Here is an 18638-nt window from a genome sequence, read left to right on the forward strand (position 1 = left end):
TTTATAATTCCTAGTAAATCAAATGGAATGATCTTTGGTACAAGATTTCACCGTTCTATAGTGAAAAACTCTTTAAATAGGTGCATTCGAAATGAGCCCCTAGATATTGTTAGTGAAGTTAGTGAATTATTTATGGTAATTGACATATTCTGCTTTATTATGTGAAAAGGTCCTTATGTGAATCTTTGGTGCTTTCAGTTTTCAATTATGCGGATATTCTTTATGGCCCATGTTTAACCAATCAATACGAAAATAAGATTCAAAAAGTTCAAAACTCGTGCCTTAGGTTAATTTTTGTTATTGGTCGGCAACACAAGATCTCATATAAGCTTCAAGAAATTGGATGGCTGAACATGGAGAAAAGAAGGATACTTCACGCTGTCTGTTTTTCCCATAAAATAATTGCAACAAAAACCTTCATATCATCATAGAAAAATCACACATCGTACGGACATCCATAACATGCATATTTAATAAAAAATTATGATTGCAATGCCAAAATTCAAAACAGAAGTGTTTAGGTGGTCTTTCAGGTACCAAATTTGTCGAAAGTATAATTCTGTTCAAAACTAAATATAAAGAAAGGAAGTTTTTGGCTTTCTAATACTCCATCTCGATACAAAAAAAAGGATGAGAGAATCTTCTAAAGAAAGGAAGGATGTAATCAATTTGAAAATAAGTAACTCTATACATTTATAGATGTATCAGGATGGAGAAGTAGAAATTCAAAAACTTTCTTTTCCAAAAATTAATCATTCCTAAAAATATTACCCCTTCAATTTGAATATAAAGACTATTTGTTAGACTGAAATTAAATCAAATTATTGATATCTTGTGAGGAATAGGTGAAGTAACACCATTATATGAAAGGTGTTTATTCGTATTTACATTATAATATCATTATGTATAACAATCATGATTTTATTTTTATTTTTCATTTCTTTTTATTTGTTCCCTTTTCAGGGTTGAGTGGAAGAACATTTTCCGTGATGTATTTCATTACGGACGATGAACTTCGCCCTTTATATCAATTGTGAGTTGAATATATCAGTTATGTTGTGTTTTTTGTTGTGGTAATGAAATAATAAAGGCGATATTATTATTATCATATTTTTTTACCGTAGTGTGCGCTGGTCGGGCCCTATCCCCCGAAGCCCCGATACATTCGAGAGGGCGCGCCAGCATTATCAACCAACGACCACCCCCCACGCCGTGGGGTACGTGATCATTGGGTCCGAGAATCATGTTCCCTGAGCAAGCGCATATAATATCCAAATTCATCTCAATTGCTGTCATAAAATTGTTGAATTCCGGCTGAAGGTCAGGTCCATATTTGGCGGTAATCAAAGATTCCCTTAATTTAAAATGCAACGTTGATTTATCAGTCAAGTTTTTGTGTTATATGTGTTAAGAGATTCCAGTTGGATCTAGTTGGTGGTTTGACCAACCAACACCGGCATAAGAATTTGGCAAACTATAACTTGAGTGTCACACCAATAGGTGATTCCACTAATGTCCCGCTAACGTTTACGCAGTTATTTTTGTCAAATACTCTTCTTGGTTCTTCACACGTTGTCTTCAATCGAGGACCGCCTGCCCGGTACTAATGATGACCAACAGGCTGAAACAGCTGTCTACCGGTGGCTCTTGAGTTGAAAACAAATTGGGAAATATATTTTGTTTTCATAATTAATTATTTTTGGGATGTTAATGAGCACACGGTAAAATATATAAAAAAAGAAAAATAATTCAAATCTCAGTATTTTTTATCTAGAATAATCTTGAAAATTATTGAAAAAAAGCACATATCGCATTGATGAATGAGTTGAGTGGCCAAGAAACTTTTGCTCGGTATTACAGAATTTTCGTTAGCCGAACCTCAACTGAAAAGGCGCCACATACGGGTCCATCCATCAACCAGATCGTGAACCCTCAGTAGATAAGACATCAAAGAGTACACGCAGTGACATGAAAAGTATTTTTTGTGTAAGCGCCTATTTGTTCCATATAATCACGTCCACATACGCCACAGGCAGTCACAGTTGGCCGGTTTATTTCTTCTTCTTCGGTGTTTATTTCTCGGTGGTCCATCCTGGAATGTCGACGGTCTTCAGTTCTTTGATCCCTCGTTAGCCGCCCCTCGTTTCTACTATTAACACATATGTAATTATGTACATGATCCGAGATGTTCATTTTGCTGCAGGCGAACCCTTTTTCGATGTTATATATTTTCGGACGTGCAAATAAATGGGAGGAGGACTTTGATTTTGGGAACGCCGACCTGTTGGGAGAGGTGAGGAAGTCGGTCAAATTCTTGGGTTCGCGAAAGGTCACTCTGAAGGACAATTAGTGGTTTTGATGTTTTTCATATCAATCTATCAATCAGGTAGCCATTATTTAAAATACTGAAGGATTCATTCACTTCAACGTTCTCTTATAGAATAAATTTTCCTTCACAAACTTTGTACAGAATGTACATATACAGTATGGAATACATGATCTAAAAAAGAAAAATATTTTTAGTAGAATTCTCGAATCTTTTTTTCAATCCTGATAGCTTACAGTTTCCTTGGAATACCTTATTTGTACCTGAGGAATTCTAGTAAATGATTCATAAACACTATGAATGTACCCTCTCATTATGTACTCGTATGTATATGTGCTCTGACGTACTACAAATGTTTTCTACAAAGGCAGTTAAATAAAGTATGTATCTATTTTAGGGGTAAGTCCATGTAAGTTAAACCTACAGTGTAGGGAGTTGAGAGTGGCCTGAATGAATTGTTCCTTCAGACGATTTGAATTATAGCCAGTCTTCAAGTATGCCCACTGACAATATGTGAGAAGTTTTCTTTCCTAATACAAGGAATTGAGAAAATTTCGGATGGACGGTTAGTTACCTCGTTCACAGGCAGATGGGGCGATGACGAACCTGTTGTTTGTTGTTCGCTTCAGCCTCTGAAGAAACTCGATTATCAATTATCGGAAACCATCGACTCTATGTTGATGATAGACACTATCTTGCACTGACGAGTGGCCAAACAGTCCGCAACCGGTCTGCAAGTGTGTTCCAATAATTGAAAATAGATTCCCGCAGGTGTATCGCCAACAGCAAATGCAGGAATGACTTCAGTGAAGATTCCTGCACTGACGAATTCAATCCAACGGCCTTCGTGGTATAAGCCAGGGGAGTAGTTGTTTTCTGATAGGTGTCAGTCCAATAACCTACACTGTAGGGAGTTGAGACTGGCCTTAACGAATTGTTCTTTTAGATGATTTGATTTATAGCTAGTCTTCAAGTATGCCCACTGACTATATGTGAGAAGTTTTCTTTCACTTACATGAAAACAGTCACCCTCAATGGCGGACAATGATTTTTCGGAATAAGGCACTCAATTAATTCATAACATTATGACTGTATGTCATGGATGAGTTGAATCTACTCACGTCTCGATGACAGTACGTTATGACATTCATTCGCTTATTTGATTTAATCGCAGCCATTTCACTTCTCCATCTCTGTACAAAAAAATTTCGAAAGAGAGAAAACATTTAATTTCAAATTGAACTCTCCTATGTGAACTGTTGTATCTTTCATTTGCTTTCTATAAAGTTTAAAATCGCAGCAATGTCCAACGGCGCCGTGGCTTAGTTGGTTAAAGCGCCTGTCTAGTAAACAGGAGATCACGAGTTCGAATCTCGTCGGGGCCTCGTCACTTTTTTTTCATTTTATTTTTTTGGGTCATAACATAATGCTTTCACTGTATAGATAAATAAATAATAAAACAAAATTTACGATCTGTAATTGATTTGAGTGACCTAAAGCAAATGCACCGGACAACGATAAGATGCATAGCATTTCTCATTTTTGTATCAATTTATTGACAATTATAACGCTTATCTGTTTGCGTCCGCATAAGTTAAAAACTTTTTTCCTGAAGTACGAAAAATCACCCACTAGCAGCGCTAGTAGTTCGGTAGGGACAAACACTGCCTAATCCTCATATGAACATATGGTAAAGTACAATTGAAAAAGAATGTTTTTAACAGAAGAAAATTTTCCTGCAGCAAAACTAAAATTTGCAACTGTAGAGGATAACAATGTTCATTACTATAGTTTTTTCTCAACACCAAATCGTTATTTTTAACACCTCGACACGTGTTTCGGTCACCAAGTGATCATCTTCAAAGAGGAAGAATAAAACTAGAAACTAATGCGAAGCTAACCCTATTTATGCTATATAGGTATCCCATACAGGTCAACCATCCAGGCGTACCACTCATACAGGTATACCAACCTAAATTAATTTTACAATTTTGCCTTATCTATTATTTTACAATATATGTTTATATAAAACAATTTTCAGCTATATAAAAATTAATTTCACAATATTGCCTATCCAAATTTATTCTTGTTATCGTTTGTTATTGTTTGTCATCGTTATTCATAATATTATTTTGTTTACTTATTTCTACACTTTCCTATTCTCATCTAGTTGCCTGTTGTTGTTAACTTGTCTAACTAATCTTAATGAAATGAAGTCTATGGAATGGTTTTGTTGCAAAATATCTTGGGCGACTGCTGGTTTTTCAGATCTTCCATATTTTAAGTGTGCTATGTGTTCCTTATACACTGTGTCCGAAAAGTATGGAACAAATTCATTCTTAGCTAAACAGGTCATTTTAAGAAATAATCCTGAAACACGTCGATTTTTTATGTTAATTTACCGTATTTTAAAATAATAATCTAATATACAGGGTGAATTACGTTCGAGTAATGACGTCACCGTATTTTTTTTAATGGAACACCCCCATTTTGTCTCATTTTCGAAATACTCTAGCTGAGCTGATTCCAAAAATGTCACATGTTGATTCCAATTGGTACAGGGTGGACAAAAATACAGTAGTTGTGTGTGTGCTTATAAAGTACCGCGTAACATTCTTTATTAGGTGAATTAACAATATTATCAAAAAAAAAATTCTAGCGGACAGAATATACCGGAATACATGACTTTATATTAAATGTTCGAACTGATGCAGCCCTTGCTGTATTTGACAGTAACCCAAACGGTGTACAAATTCTTGTTGAACCTTGTGTATGGTTTCTTGCGTAATATTGTTTATTTCTGTTCGAATTTTCACTTGTACCATCTTCAATATTTGCTGGTTTCGTTTTATAAATAACATTCTTCAGATGGCCACACAGAAAATATTCCAAAGGATTTAAATCTGGTGACCTCGCTGGCCATTCAGTGGGTCCACGTCTACCAATCCACCTGTTCGGAAAAAATTCATCTACGTACCTTCTAACATCTACAGCATAATGTGGAGGTGCACCATCCTGTTGAAACCATAAACTTTCATCAAAACCTCCAGGATTACGTCTGCTGGGAAATAAATTACGTAAAGTAGGTACGAGATACCCCCTTAAAAACTCAAGGTACTTTGCCCCGTTTAAATTACCTTCGATGAAGTAGGGTCCAATAATTCGATTTCGTACAATTCCAGCCCATACATTTACCTTTTGAGGGTAATGTGTATGATGCTCACGCATCCAGTGGGGGTTTTCTTTTGCCCAGTATCTACAATTCTGACGGTTAATCTCACCATTTAACGTGAAAGTGGACTCATCAGAAAAAATAATGTTTTGTATCAAGAGAAGGTCTCGGTGACATTCATCCATCATTTCTTCGCAAAATTGGAGTCGTCTATCGGGATCATCTTCGTTTAATTCTTGCACAAGTTTGATTTTACAAGGATGCCATTTTTCAAGCTTCAATAGTTTGTGTACCGTTGTTTTGTCAACACCGATTTCGCGACTAACTTCACGAACAGAAGTGTGCGCATCTTCTTCAAAACTCAATAAAACATCTAATGCTGTATCAGCATTTGCAGGGGGACGACCTGATTTGTGTACATTTGCAACCGTACCAGTTTCTCGAAATTTAGTTTCCAGCTTGCTGACTGTTGAACGCGTTATAGGTCTTTCTGGATATTTATCATTAAACAAATTGCACACTTCCATCTGAGTTCGCGATCTGTCTCCATACCCAATCATCATAAGTATTTCAATTCTTTGTTTTACACTTAACTCCATTTCTACTTCCAATTAAATCTAAGCAATTATTCGAATATTCACGAATACCAAAAATATTGTAGTACTAAACTGTCACTGAACATCAATAAATTACTAAACAAATAATGATATTTCACGAAAAACTAGACGACTATGTTTTTTATAAATGCAGATAAGAAATAATTTCTTTCATATTCTGTCTGCTAGACCACAAGTACCAAACATGTTGGGAAACAGCTCATTTTTATTACTCTAAACATGTAGCAAACTACGGAGTGTTACATTTGAACCAATTGCCTATAGACAATAAGTATTTTTGATAATATTGTTAATTTACCTAATAAAGAATTTTACGCGTTACTTTATTAGCACACATACAACTACTGTATTTTTGTCCACCCTGTACCAATTGGAATCAACATGTGATACATTTTTGGAATCAGCTCAGCTAGAGTAATCCGAAAATTGAGACAAAATGGGGGTGTTTCACTTAAAAAAAATGATGGTGACGTCATTACTCGAACGTAATTCACCCTGTATATTACCGTATTTAAAATACGGTAAATTAACATCAAAAATCGACGTGTTTCAGGATTATTTCTTAAAATGACCTGTTTAGCTAAAAATGAATTTGTTCCATACTTTACGGACACGGTGTATCTTACTTTAATAGATCTTTTTGGCTGTCCATAATATTTTGCATCGCAGTCCTTACATTCAATTTCGTAAATTCCAGACTTTTCCGAATTCTCGACTTTGTCTTTTGGACTTCCCAAAAGGCTCTGTAGTGTATGACTTATTTTAAAAACCACCTTCATACCTAGTTCCTTAAAAATCTTTCCAAAGTTGGTATGGAACTGAGATGTATTTATGGTTTTTGTCCTTCCTGAAAGTCGAGATTTCATTCATTCTTAACTTAAACATCTTCTTCCTTATTATGTCATCTACAATACCCCTCGAGAAACCGTTAGTGGCTGCTATTTCCTATACTGTACGTCTTTCTTTTGTGAACCTATCATGTGTTAGAGGGAAAGTCAAAAGACGATGCACTAAAAAATTCAACCCAGCACATTTGTGCTGTCTACAGTGATGTGAACTGTCAGGAATATACCTGTACGTGCTTGTTTCTTTTCTAAATATATCATATTCTAACCCTCCATGATGAGGAGCCAATATGGAGCGTTAATCAATGGTAATTAACTATGAAAAATTTATTATTCATTTCATGTTTAGAGCATACATATGAATATTTATTTATTTTTTGCACTGTTAAATCCACTCTACTCGAAGCATGTATCCATTTCTTACATCTTACCTCATTACTATGAGGTTTTATAAATGGTATAAAAACACTTTTTTTTCCAGATATCAATTATCCGACGTACAATTCGCAAAACAGCAATGCTTTGTTGGCATTTAATTAGCACAAAATAATGTGCTATAGACTTAGACTTATCAGAAAAAGGTTGTTTGTCCAATATACTGATGCAATATTAACAGAATTGTTCACTGGTCGTTTGGTTTTGAACGTAGAACAGAGTTTTTCTTGAAACAAAATATTGTTTCTCCCCATTTTTAGAATATCTGGACTTCAATCAAACAATTTCAAACTTGATTTTTTCTCTTTTAATGCTCGCACGGTGGTCTACTTCATACCGTTGAAACGATTGCATTTGGGTTAAGTTTTCATGAATTTTTAGCCAAAGATGTTAAGAGAGAAGCCACACTTTATACAGGGTTGCCCAAGAGGAAACGGTCAAATTGTTTTTATATATCGCACACATGGACTGAAAAGTCCCGGACCTAAGAAGGAAGACGTGTTTTTTGTATCAAAATTGACTTCATTCACAAATATTTTCTTAATAAAGAGCCACACAATCATTACAGCGCCGCTCTAACATTTCAGTACCACTTTTGTAGAACAATTTATCTTTTGCCTCAAAAAAAGTCTCAGTTTCACCAATAACCTCCTCATCAGAGCGAAATTTTTTGCCGATGAGCATTTTTTTGAGATCTGCCTACAGCGAGTAGTCGCTGGGAGTCAAATCTGTCGCATACGGTGGATGTGGGAGCAATTCGAATTTCAATTCATGTAGTTTTGTCATTGTTTCGATTGATTTGTGACACGGCACGTTGTCTTGATGAAACAAATTTATGCTCATGCAATATTAAGCCAACATGTTTTTTTGATATCTTTACAATGTCACTTTTTGATCATTCAAAACAATTTTGTGGATTATTTTTATGGTTTCTGGTGTTACTGCCTCATTTGAACGTCCACTGTGTTCAGCATCATCGGTGTTACTACGAACACGTTTAAAGTCAGCAAAACAACGTTTAATTGTTGTTTCTGATGGTGTGGAGTCCTTAAAACACTTTTCAATCCATTGCTTCCCTTGAACGGTATTTTTTCCCATCAAGAAGCAGTGTAAAATCAAAACAAAAATTGTTTTCAATCCAATGTTTTGAAAATAACAAAAATAGTGTCACTGTTTGAAAGTGGTTGACAATGTTTCGTGGTGTATTTCATCATTTCCGACTTCCATTGTCTCATATGATATAAATTGATTTGAAATCCCTGAATATCTGTAAAAAATTTAAAAAGATTAACCGAAAAAATAAAAATTTTATTATACAAAAAACTGAAATTACAAAGAAATACCATACAAAATAACATAAAAAAATTAATAATAATACAAGCTGAAAATTAAAAATATTATTAACAATAAATAAAAATTAAAAATTAATAGATTCCTAACCAAGTTACTTCACGACGCTTCGATTGTTAGTATCCACAATCGTCTTCGGGTGATAACTGGACTTATTCCTCCGAGATCTGACTATTGATAGGTCATTCGAGTGCTTTTATCTATCACCTCTTCCCTCTCTCCGCTTCATTGGTTTTAGCGAGAAATGACCGTTTGGCGGGAGTTGGTCCTTTTCCGCCTGATTAGAGGTTTCCATATGTTACGTATCTCCACGCTAGTTGGCTAAATGCCAATGCATTGTTGGATAACATATACGCGGCTTCTTTGAATTTTCTCCTAAACCACTGTTTCTCCTTGTGGATAATTTCAACTTGAGTCTACTTGATGTTATGTTGTGTTTCTGCTGTGTGTGTTTCTTGTGCTCAGCAATGAGAACTTTCAATGGTCTCTTAGTTTCACTGATGTATGTAAATGTATGTATCCGGTAAATGCAATTCTTGGAATCGCAGTCCACGTTTGATGGCCTGGTTTTCGTGAGGCTGCTACGGATAGTGTTCCCAGATCTGGAGCAGGTCTTGATGTTAAACTTGGACCCAATTCTTCTTATCCTTTCCGATAATCCTCTGATGTAGGGAAGTACAAGTACTGGTTGGCGGCTACTCTTCCTTGTGGAGCTCTTGCTGTCTTCTAGCTAGAGCCTGTTCTACCATCAATCTGGGGTAACCATTCCATTGAAGGTCATTTTTGATGATGACTAGTTCCTTTTCGAGACCTTCCTTTGTATTACAGAGCCCGAAAGAACGGTCTAGTAGAGTCTTGATGATTCCTCTCTTAGTCCATTGATGGTGGTTGGATTTCTGGTTAAGATACTGTCCTGTGTGAGAGGGTTTTCGATATACAGATTTTTCCCATTTAGTGTCGGTCCTCTTCAATAAAAAAATCTAAGAAAGGTAATTCGTTGTGGACTTCCTTCTCCATCGTGAAAGTGTTGGAAGGACTTACGTTGTTGATGTGCTTCAGGAAAGTGTCTAGTTCTGCATTCCCATGGTTCCATATTATGAAGGTGTCGTCTACTCTACAACGTCTACAACCATTTTTTTCCAGATGAGCCTGCATAGTTTAATTATATAAAAACTAATAGTTTTCAGCATTGAAACTGCCCTCACATAAGTTATTGAAAAAAAATGTTAGAAATGTTTTCTCTAAACCGGTATTATTACCATTTCCAACTGGAATATTTTCCCAATTTCCATAGTTTCGATTTTCTGAGTTAGTTTTGGAAATGACGAAATTTGTATTCAAGATTATGTCGAAAACAAAGTAGGTACTAAATATTTATGTTATCTTCAAGCTTATGGTGAAGAGTTCAGCTACGCTCTGAATTGAAATCAGCTGCATCTAGGAAATGGAGAAATAGCCTGCCAACATCACAGAGAATTGACTCAAAGCTATTTTCCAGATTTGTTTGATGTGGTCCGCAGGTCTTTAGGCCCGACGTCTCGTCTTCAACTGCGGTAGACATTCTCAAAAGCGATGATGCAACAGACGAAGTACTCTAGTATAGGAGGGCAGCTGGAGCTCTTCGACTGTTGTTTCATCGCATTTGATAATGTCTACCGCCGGCGTAGACGAAACGCCAGACAAAAAAATCTGCAGACTACGGTCAACAGATCCGGAAAATTTATTCAACACAGTTATCTTCCACCGTGAAAGTTTGCACTCTTTGTTCGCCAAGTGTTCTTCCCTGCCTTCCTCTCCTGAGGTTTGATCTGACAACAGACTTCCTTTTTCCTGTTTCCCATTTTTTTTCTTCACTGAAGATGCAATTAGACTCTGAATATTTCAATAAAAATTTTGAATTTGAATTTGTTGATAAAATTGGATTCTAGTGAACATCAAATAACGATTTCAAAGTTCGCCGGGGCCTGCCTATTTTATTTATTTTTTTCTTGTTCCCGAAAGGCACCCAAGGTGGCTGCCTGAAAAGAAACTACTGAATATGCTTTGAAATTCACTCTTTTTTGCAATACAGAAAATATTATAATCTAAGTACATATGATCTACATTTCTAATTAAATTAATGTTATAATCCTGAAAATTTTCTACATTTGTTGATAATTGACAGAGGAATTACGAAAGTAAAAATATTTTTAATGAACACCGTTGATGCAATCCGTCGATTATGCCACTTGAAAAACACATTTTCCCAGTATAAATGAGGATTTTTTTGTCTCAGTTGGAAATATCACTTCTCATGATTGTTAAGAGAAAAAAAGTTGATTTTTAGATAATTTTTAATTGATAAAATGTAAGAAAGAAGTTGAAAGTTCGATTATTCATTAGTATGAAATAAAAAAAAACTCGAGGCCCCGACGAGATTCGAACTCGTGATCTCCTGTTTACTAGACAGGCGCTTTAACCAACTAAGCCACGGCGCCTTGTTATCAGAGGAAAGCTAAAACTAATATCCAAATCAATAATACAATTTTATTGAAACTATTCTAAAGGGGTTTAGGCTTCTCGAATAATGCATACAATATTTTTGAAGGAGTACTCAATGGAGAGGTTCATATTTCTCTATATATTGGTGAAAACCTAAAGATTTTTTTTACAAAAAACATATCTTTCTTAAAAATAGTAGGTACTTTTTCATAAGTATTCAATAATTGCTATTGGATATGAGATATGAATTACAAAATGATGAATGACTCAAGTCAATTTTGGGCCCATTTAAAATAGCAACAATTTCCTATGGAAAATTAAATAATAATACAAACACATTTAAAAGCAAACTTTTATTAATCAGCTTCAAAGAAAGGAAATGAGTTTCAGATCTATTCAAACTCCGTAATTTATTACATAAAATAATTGATTTGATGTAATTTCGCGACATTTACCAATTTTTTCCAAGAATTACTCATGTCAAAATCAGGAAACATATTATATTATTCAGGGTGATGACATAAAAAGCAAGTTTCCAGTCTCAATTAACCTTGGAGTGGAGGTGTATTTGTTACACCCACAAAATACGGCATAATATTTGTCAAAATTCGAACACATATTGAAAAAAAATGTATCAAGTAGTAGTAATGAACTTACCCATACAACAACGAATATCTTATGGATGTACGATGGATATCCATTATATATCCAATTTATATCCAAAGGATATCTCATGGACATCCATAAGATATCCTCAGTCCACCAACTTGGACGTCCATAAGATATCCGTGAAAGACGTCCATAATATATCCGCAAAGGACGTCTTTAAGATATCTGCCATGGACATCCATAGGGTATTCGTGAGTTAAGTCCATAAGATATCCATTACGGACGTCCATGAGATGTTCTCCGTGGACATTTATAAGATATCCTTCATGGACGTGTATATTTTATATTGTTATAATTGATTTTGGTCGATATGTGTGGGAAAATAGGTGACGAGTGTTTCCTAATAATAGATTAAAACATTATGGGATGTTATTCGACAGTAAATTTTAGTACGAAAAGCTCATATATAAATATCTGCTATCAGCAGCAGTTAAAAAGAACAATATATAATGTTGATTCAAGTGTATTTGTGTTAACATTTCATTTAAACTGTCAGTTCAACAAGCTCAGTATTCTATATAGTATTGAATAACGCAAACATATTACTTCAATACTGGAGATATAAAATAGTTAAAAAAATATAATGGTTCATTTGTTTTTCGAGGACCTAGTATACCATAATTTGTAGAGCAACTGAATAGAAATCATTTTATGATTTTCAACATTATAAACCATCTTTTATATGAAGGTTCAAGTTTTTCAAAAAAAACTTATCCAAAAATATCAGTCTATATTCTTCAGTACAAAATAATATTAGTCTGCATATTATTCAGCACAAACAAAATCCATTAGAAAAATGATATACTAACAAAAACTCGTTTTGAAAACAGTAGCATGGAAATGAAGAAATTATCCTATCTAATAAAGAACATTGGAAAGAAAATGACGAAAAATAATTTAAAAAACTAATTAAACTTTGGTAAACAGTATCACTGAAATAACTTTAAAAACTCATTATATTTTTGTTATGGGTAGAATAAAACACTGTTTTGGGTTTCTTCTACACTAACATTTTTCTTCAGTGATGAAATATGTCTCTCCTTAGCTCTTCTCAGCCATGCTTTGATAGCATCTTCTGTAGATTTTTTGTTTTCTGATACGCAACAAATGTCAGCAGCTTCTGCAAAAAAAATATTTCCCCAAAAAAAAAAAAGGATACAGCATATTTAAATATGCTCAATCAAACATTCCCTCAACTTCATTAGTTAACAAATTAATATGTGTTACAGTGATTAATTGTTTACAGCCTTTTCTTCACCAAACAGTTTGGAAAAACAAAAAATACCGATTCCATAAAAGAAGAATTACCAAAAACATAGACAAAACCTTTGATGATGTGTACACCATCCACAAACAGTCAGTTAGAAGGGGTAATTATAATGCCTTGGGTATTTGCCTCATCAATTCTGACAGACAAGACATCATCACTAGGTTGGGCATCAGTGATATCATCACTACTCGAAGTGCTTTTAATAAGATTTACAAATCAAACACCGATTCAAATAAACATCTAAATGGGATCATAACAACTAATAAAAACACTAGGTACTTCACAAACTACGGACCACACGTGTCTCTTTTCCCAGTCTTTGACGTTTGACCAGGCAATTCAACCAACATGCAACATGAAACGTCAAACGGCATGATCAGTTGCACTTACAGTGTTGCTACAGCTGTTTGACAAGAACTGCATGGTAGATCAGTGGTTTTTGAGCAGAGAATTGGTAAATATTGGTGAAAAGTACATATCAGAAAAATAATAATAAGTCCTTTAGATAATATCCAGTCATGTCTGGGAGGATATCCAGTTTTTCAATATCTTATGGATATTCAATTTTGGATATCTTATGGTTATCTGTTTTAGATATCTTATGGATGTCAGAAATATGTCCTCGGGAGAATATCCAGTTTTTAGATATCTTATGGATATTCAATTTTGGATATCTTATGGTTATCTGTTTTGGATATCTTATGGATGTCAAAAATATTTCCTGGAAAGAATATCCAGTTTTTGGATATCTTATGGATATTCCCGATAAACGTCGGGAAATACAGCTATGTAAAAGCTGAATCTGGTTTATTTCAGATTATAATAATATAAAACAGTATTGAAAGCTCCTCTGTTTTTTTGTATCATTTGAAATATAGAGGCGGCAGAGTCAACAAACGAAATTAGACGAATCTAGTCTTTGGCGAATATTTCAAAAACACCCACTGATATTCTCAATCTAAGAAAAAAGTATCCTAGTTCTCAAAATAGAAAACTTTTTTCCAATTCAACCGGCCGTGTAGTTCTTACTGTTTCCAAGATAGCAGTAGTTGGATCGTCTAAAAAAAACGGGATATATATGAAGTGTATGATAGAATTGGTAGGTTGAAGATTATAAGTGAAATCGGACCCACGTAGTTCTCAATATATAATCAATTCAGTGAGTTATTTTTTACAATGTTCAGAATCTCATAGTAACGTCTTACTTAATCTAGCATTTCCAATTGACCACTAGTTGAGTTTGACGTTGTCATCAATTCCTGCACACACCTGTGACTTTTACCACAATTTGAACTTTATTCATGAAAAAAAAATAAATTATACATGAATATTCATTTTTCTATATCGACACAACAAATCAGTTGTAATGATTGATTCCATTTTCGTGTTGGCATCTTTTCCGTCAAGGAATAGTCTAGCTCCTAACTCTAATGATCCCGTTTGAGCACAAAGAAACACGATGTCTCGAAATACTGCGGTGGAGGCCAAGTATGTCAGCAAAGACGTGAAGATCTTCGTCTCTTCGTGTGCGGTGGGGTGCTCGTCTCCACTTGAAACCGACTAGTACATAGCAGGCATTCTCCGGATATTGCTCAATTGTTTCATATGTTTTTACTCGACTTCGCTAGGTAGGATTGAAATCCAAGGATAACTGCGAATATACAGGACGTTGAACTACATATCGCCCTTGTCTGATGACGTTTATATGGTTTATTTTCGTTGTTTCATTTTAGTTCTGAAATTTGGACATTTTTACATTATCTGATTCGATATTACAGAGAGATATATTCGTTTTTTTGTAAGTTTCTTTGTAATATTGTAACAGATAAACTAACAGACTACTCGACTGAATTTTAATTTCTTCTTCAGAAAGCTACGTTATCAACAGGTAACATGGACAATTGCACTTACATTAAACACTGTCATCCACAAGTGCGGACCTATAATGTTCCGGAATAAAATACTTACCTTATTGCCTGAAGATAAACGACCATAGACAATGATGGTGTTTGCAGAATGGTCTCTGGAGCAGTTGGCAACTGACGCTATTTTTCATCGTAAAATCATCTTTAGCGATGAGGTCCATATCTGGATGAATGGGTATGTGGACAAACTGAACACCGTTGGACTTTTTCTTATGGAGTTTTTTCAAGTTGCAGGTGTAGGTATCCGAAAAACCCAGAAACTACAGCGGTCCTCAAAGCCAACATAACCCATTTGAATTGAAAAAATTAATCAATAGGCTTGAAATTACCAGCTCCGAAATCATCTCGAATTTAACTCCTCTATGGCCAAAAACTCATTTATATATTTTTTTCATTGGAGAAACAAAGACACAAAACAAAGTGTTCAAAAATTGTTGAATATTCTGAGGTGTCTTTTTGGCCTGTCACATTTCGTTAACTGTTATTTGTCAGATCAGTACTACGGCAAAATCTGATTCTTTCACAAAAAAAATCCAATTGTACTTTTTTGACCCCATGCGTGAACCCCCTGTGTAACACATTCATTTGTCAAAGTTGTAAAAAATGTTATGCAGGGTTACAATCAGTAAAGTATCAAAATTTCCAAAGTTTATTATTCCATTCATTATTCTGTGGCCTCATATTTTCTTGGAATCCGCTCTAGACTGGACTTCCAAGAGAATATAGTATTTTCATGAGAATTGCGCCATGTTTTCTCTGAAAAAATTATAATACTTCTGAGAAGATGTAAATGTAACATTCTCGATCTACGTTTCCTGTTATTATACTGCGAACTTTCGTGTTATTAACCTTCTTGTAGCCACATGCGGGTTAATTATGGGAGGTGTAAATGTGATGTTGAAAGTGGACAATTTTCTAGAAATTATCGACTTTTATTTTCTTCATTTATGCAAGATGCATTGGTCTTATTTCCTATTACTCCTAAGTTCAGTTTTTATATTTTTTCTTTGTATAAATGCATAAAATTCCTTTTATTAGGATAAACTTATTCAGTTACATTATGGACAGTTGGGGTGAGTTCAAAGTTTGTGGGAATATTCATCACCAACATAGAGAAAACTACCAGATACCCATTCATTCTGTGATATTCTGTATTCCGTGTTCCGAGAAAAATTGTACTTCATGCATAACCTCACTTTTGGTAATCAAGTGAATTATATTTTGACAAAAATATAAGAACTCCTTGGATTTCAATGGATTATTTAGGTATTGTATCCGATTGGAAGTCACTGATAGGTTTTTCATTATCATAGAGAGTTTTGTTATTGATTTTAACCTGCGCTTTGTTCGAAAGGCAGGGGTATTTGGTTGAATTGATTATTGAATTATTTCAATTATTATTCTGACTTGCTGCAAAAATAACCGATATGGAAAGAAAGTTATTGTATATCGATCGATCGAATACGTTTATTATCTATTAATGTTGGTAAATTAGTATTACATATGTAGCCTAGTACCTCTTAAGGTACTACGATTTTTAAAAAAATAATTGTTTTAATTGTGTACCTTAATCTAGGTTAGTGGTTAATGTAAACAAAAGAGGTGGAGTACTGAGAAGCTCCAACTCTCGGTCTGATATTACAGAGAAAATAATTGAGGTCGTTCAGTCGACACTCATCTTCTCTGTAGGCTCAAGATCGAATTTTATGGTAACTTCATGGTCCAGAAACAGTCCGGCAAGTAGCTAGGCTACTTGTTCCATTAGATTTCATCAGTGAAAATAGGGGTTCACACATTTTATTAAATTTCGTCACTTTTGAAGTTGGATTAATGAAGACATATTGTGAGTATTTCTTTGAAAGTATGTCGCAAAACTCAATGTGACAAACCAAATTATATGCGAGTGAACCCGCAGGCAACAAGTAGTTCACCATAAAATCTGAAAATACCTATTACAGGTGCCACCAGGTATATCAACTTTGAATACATTCACAAATAGACTGCTTTCCATTACGTAATAAATATATTTCGTCATATTCATTTTTCTTATCGTGTTGTATTCATTAAATTTATATATTCTATTATTCTATTTGCAATGATAATGATGAACTTATCTACAAACTGGTCCACCGATCAATTACAAGATTGTGCATAATATATGATTCTTCCCATTTTGTAGATTAGGGAAATCCCTAAAATCAATTTTTATAACCTTACTATCTATTCATTTTTGTTTTAATTTTAATATTCAAGGCAAAAATTCACTTATCCTTTCAACTCTATGGGTGATTTTTTAAATACTTTTTTCACAAAATCAATTACAATCCACCTCTCATTAAACAACCAAAAATGTTTCTCTTCATTTATTCAGTATTATTGACGTGATCTGGTATTGATAATGTAATATTACCATGGAATATTACTAATCAATCCATTGCAGATGAAGATTCTCAAGATAAAAGCGCCATGTTCGGTGTTGCCAGGTCCACAGTTCTTGCAGTAGATCTCCTCATGTTTTGGCTTTTAAGCTACTCTCCTATTGTGTGAGAGTTGGCATCTACTCATGAATCGGTTCATTTTTTATAATAACTATTGAATGACTATAAATACAGAAAAATACTATGTATTTATTTTTTGCACCTTTTGGTTTGTCGCTTTTTCTGCAGGTTTTCCTTGTCAGTTGTCTTTTTAATCATCTTTGCAGTCTTTTTTCCAGGTTTCTTCATTTGTTTTTTATCTTTTTCAGTCACTTGATTATCAGTACATAGAAAATGTTATTTTAATCACAAGGGCGGGGCAAAACGGGATAGTATCCCATTATGCCCCGATCCACACGTAGGTAAAAAAGATGACGCAATTCTAACCTCAAACTTTACCAGCGAAAAAATCTGGTTTGAATTTAATGTTTTGGACTACTATAATAAGCTCGTGATTGAAATAATACATTAACACAGGTACTTACATTTCTGTACATCAGTTTTCGAATCAGATATCGCGTAAAAACACTTGCAATATCACTTTTTTCTCTCTGCAACGCAAAAACGAGTTCTAAACTGTTCGCTCTGCTTGGACACACTAGCGGAGAGTGAAGTTCGTGCAGATGGCGCTGTCGCCGCTCCGAACACGATTACTATTCACGCACACAAGCTTACTTCCCGTGCTGCCCCGAACTTCATCTTGCCCCGGTCTCCCCTACTGTTTATCTGAAAAAAAATTGCTAACTAAGCAAATGACCCGGCAATACTGGCCGTATTATCATAACTTCATGAACATAATAAAGATCATATAACTAAGCTAATAACCCAACATATACAGTGCATTTCTTCAATGCCTCCATTTAATTTTTTGAACGGAATTGAAATTTGGGATAATGAAGCTGATGGATGAGTACTTCATTTTGAAATGAAATTGACAGATAAAACTTTCAAAATGGCGACTGGGCGCCATCTGGAAAAAAAATTAAATGGAAAGAGGATTCTTGTAACAAATCATTTCAAATCGCCTGATGATTACTTCACAACCCTAGAATATGAAGTCGAAATCTTATC

At 34.5% G+C, this 18638-nt stretch overlaps 2 non-coding genes across 2 annotated transcripts; one reads left to right on the plus strand and one right to left on the minus strand.

Annotated features, from left to right (window-relative positions):
• Positions 1-3637: 3637 nt before the first annotated feature.
• On the plus strand, positions 3638-3711 carry TRNAT-AGU (transfer RNA threonine (anticodon AGU)). The gene has a single exon. It is a non-coding gene; the product is annotated as a tRNA-Thr (tRNA).
• Positions 3712-11148: 7437 nt separating this feature from the next.
• TRNAT-AGU (transfer RNA threonine (anticodon AGU)) lies at positions 11149-11222 on the minus strand. The gene has a single exon. It is a non-coding gene; the product is annotated as a tRNA-Thr (tRNA).
• Between the last annotated feature and the right edge of the window lie 7416 nt (positions 11223-18638).

Source organism: Leptinotarsa decemlineata, unplaced genomic scaffold (genome assembly GCF_025532065.1).
Source record: "Leptinotarsa decemlineata unplaced genomic scaffold, Ldec_3_MD MMD2_tig00002974_RagTag_RagTag, whole genome shotgun sequence".
Classification (NCBI taxonomy): Eukaryota; Metazoa; Arthropoda; class Insecta; order Coleoptera; family Chrysomelidae; genus Leptinotarsa; species Leptinotarsa decemlineata.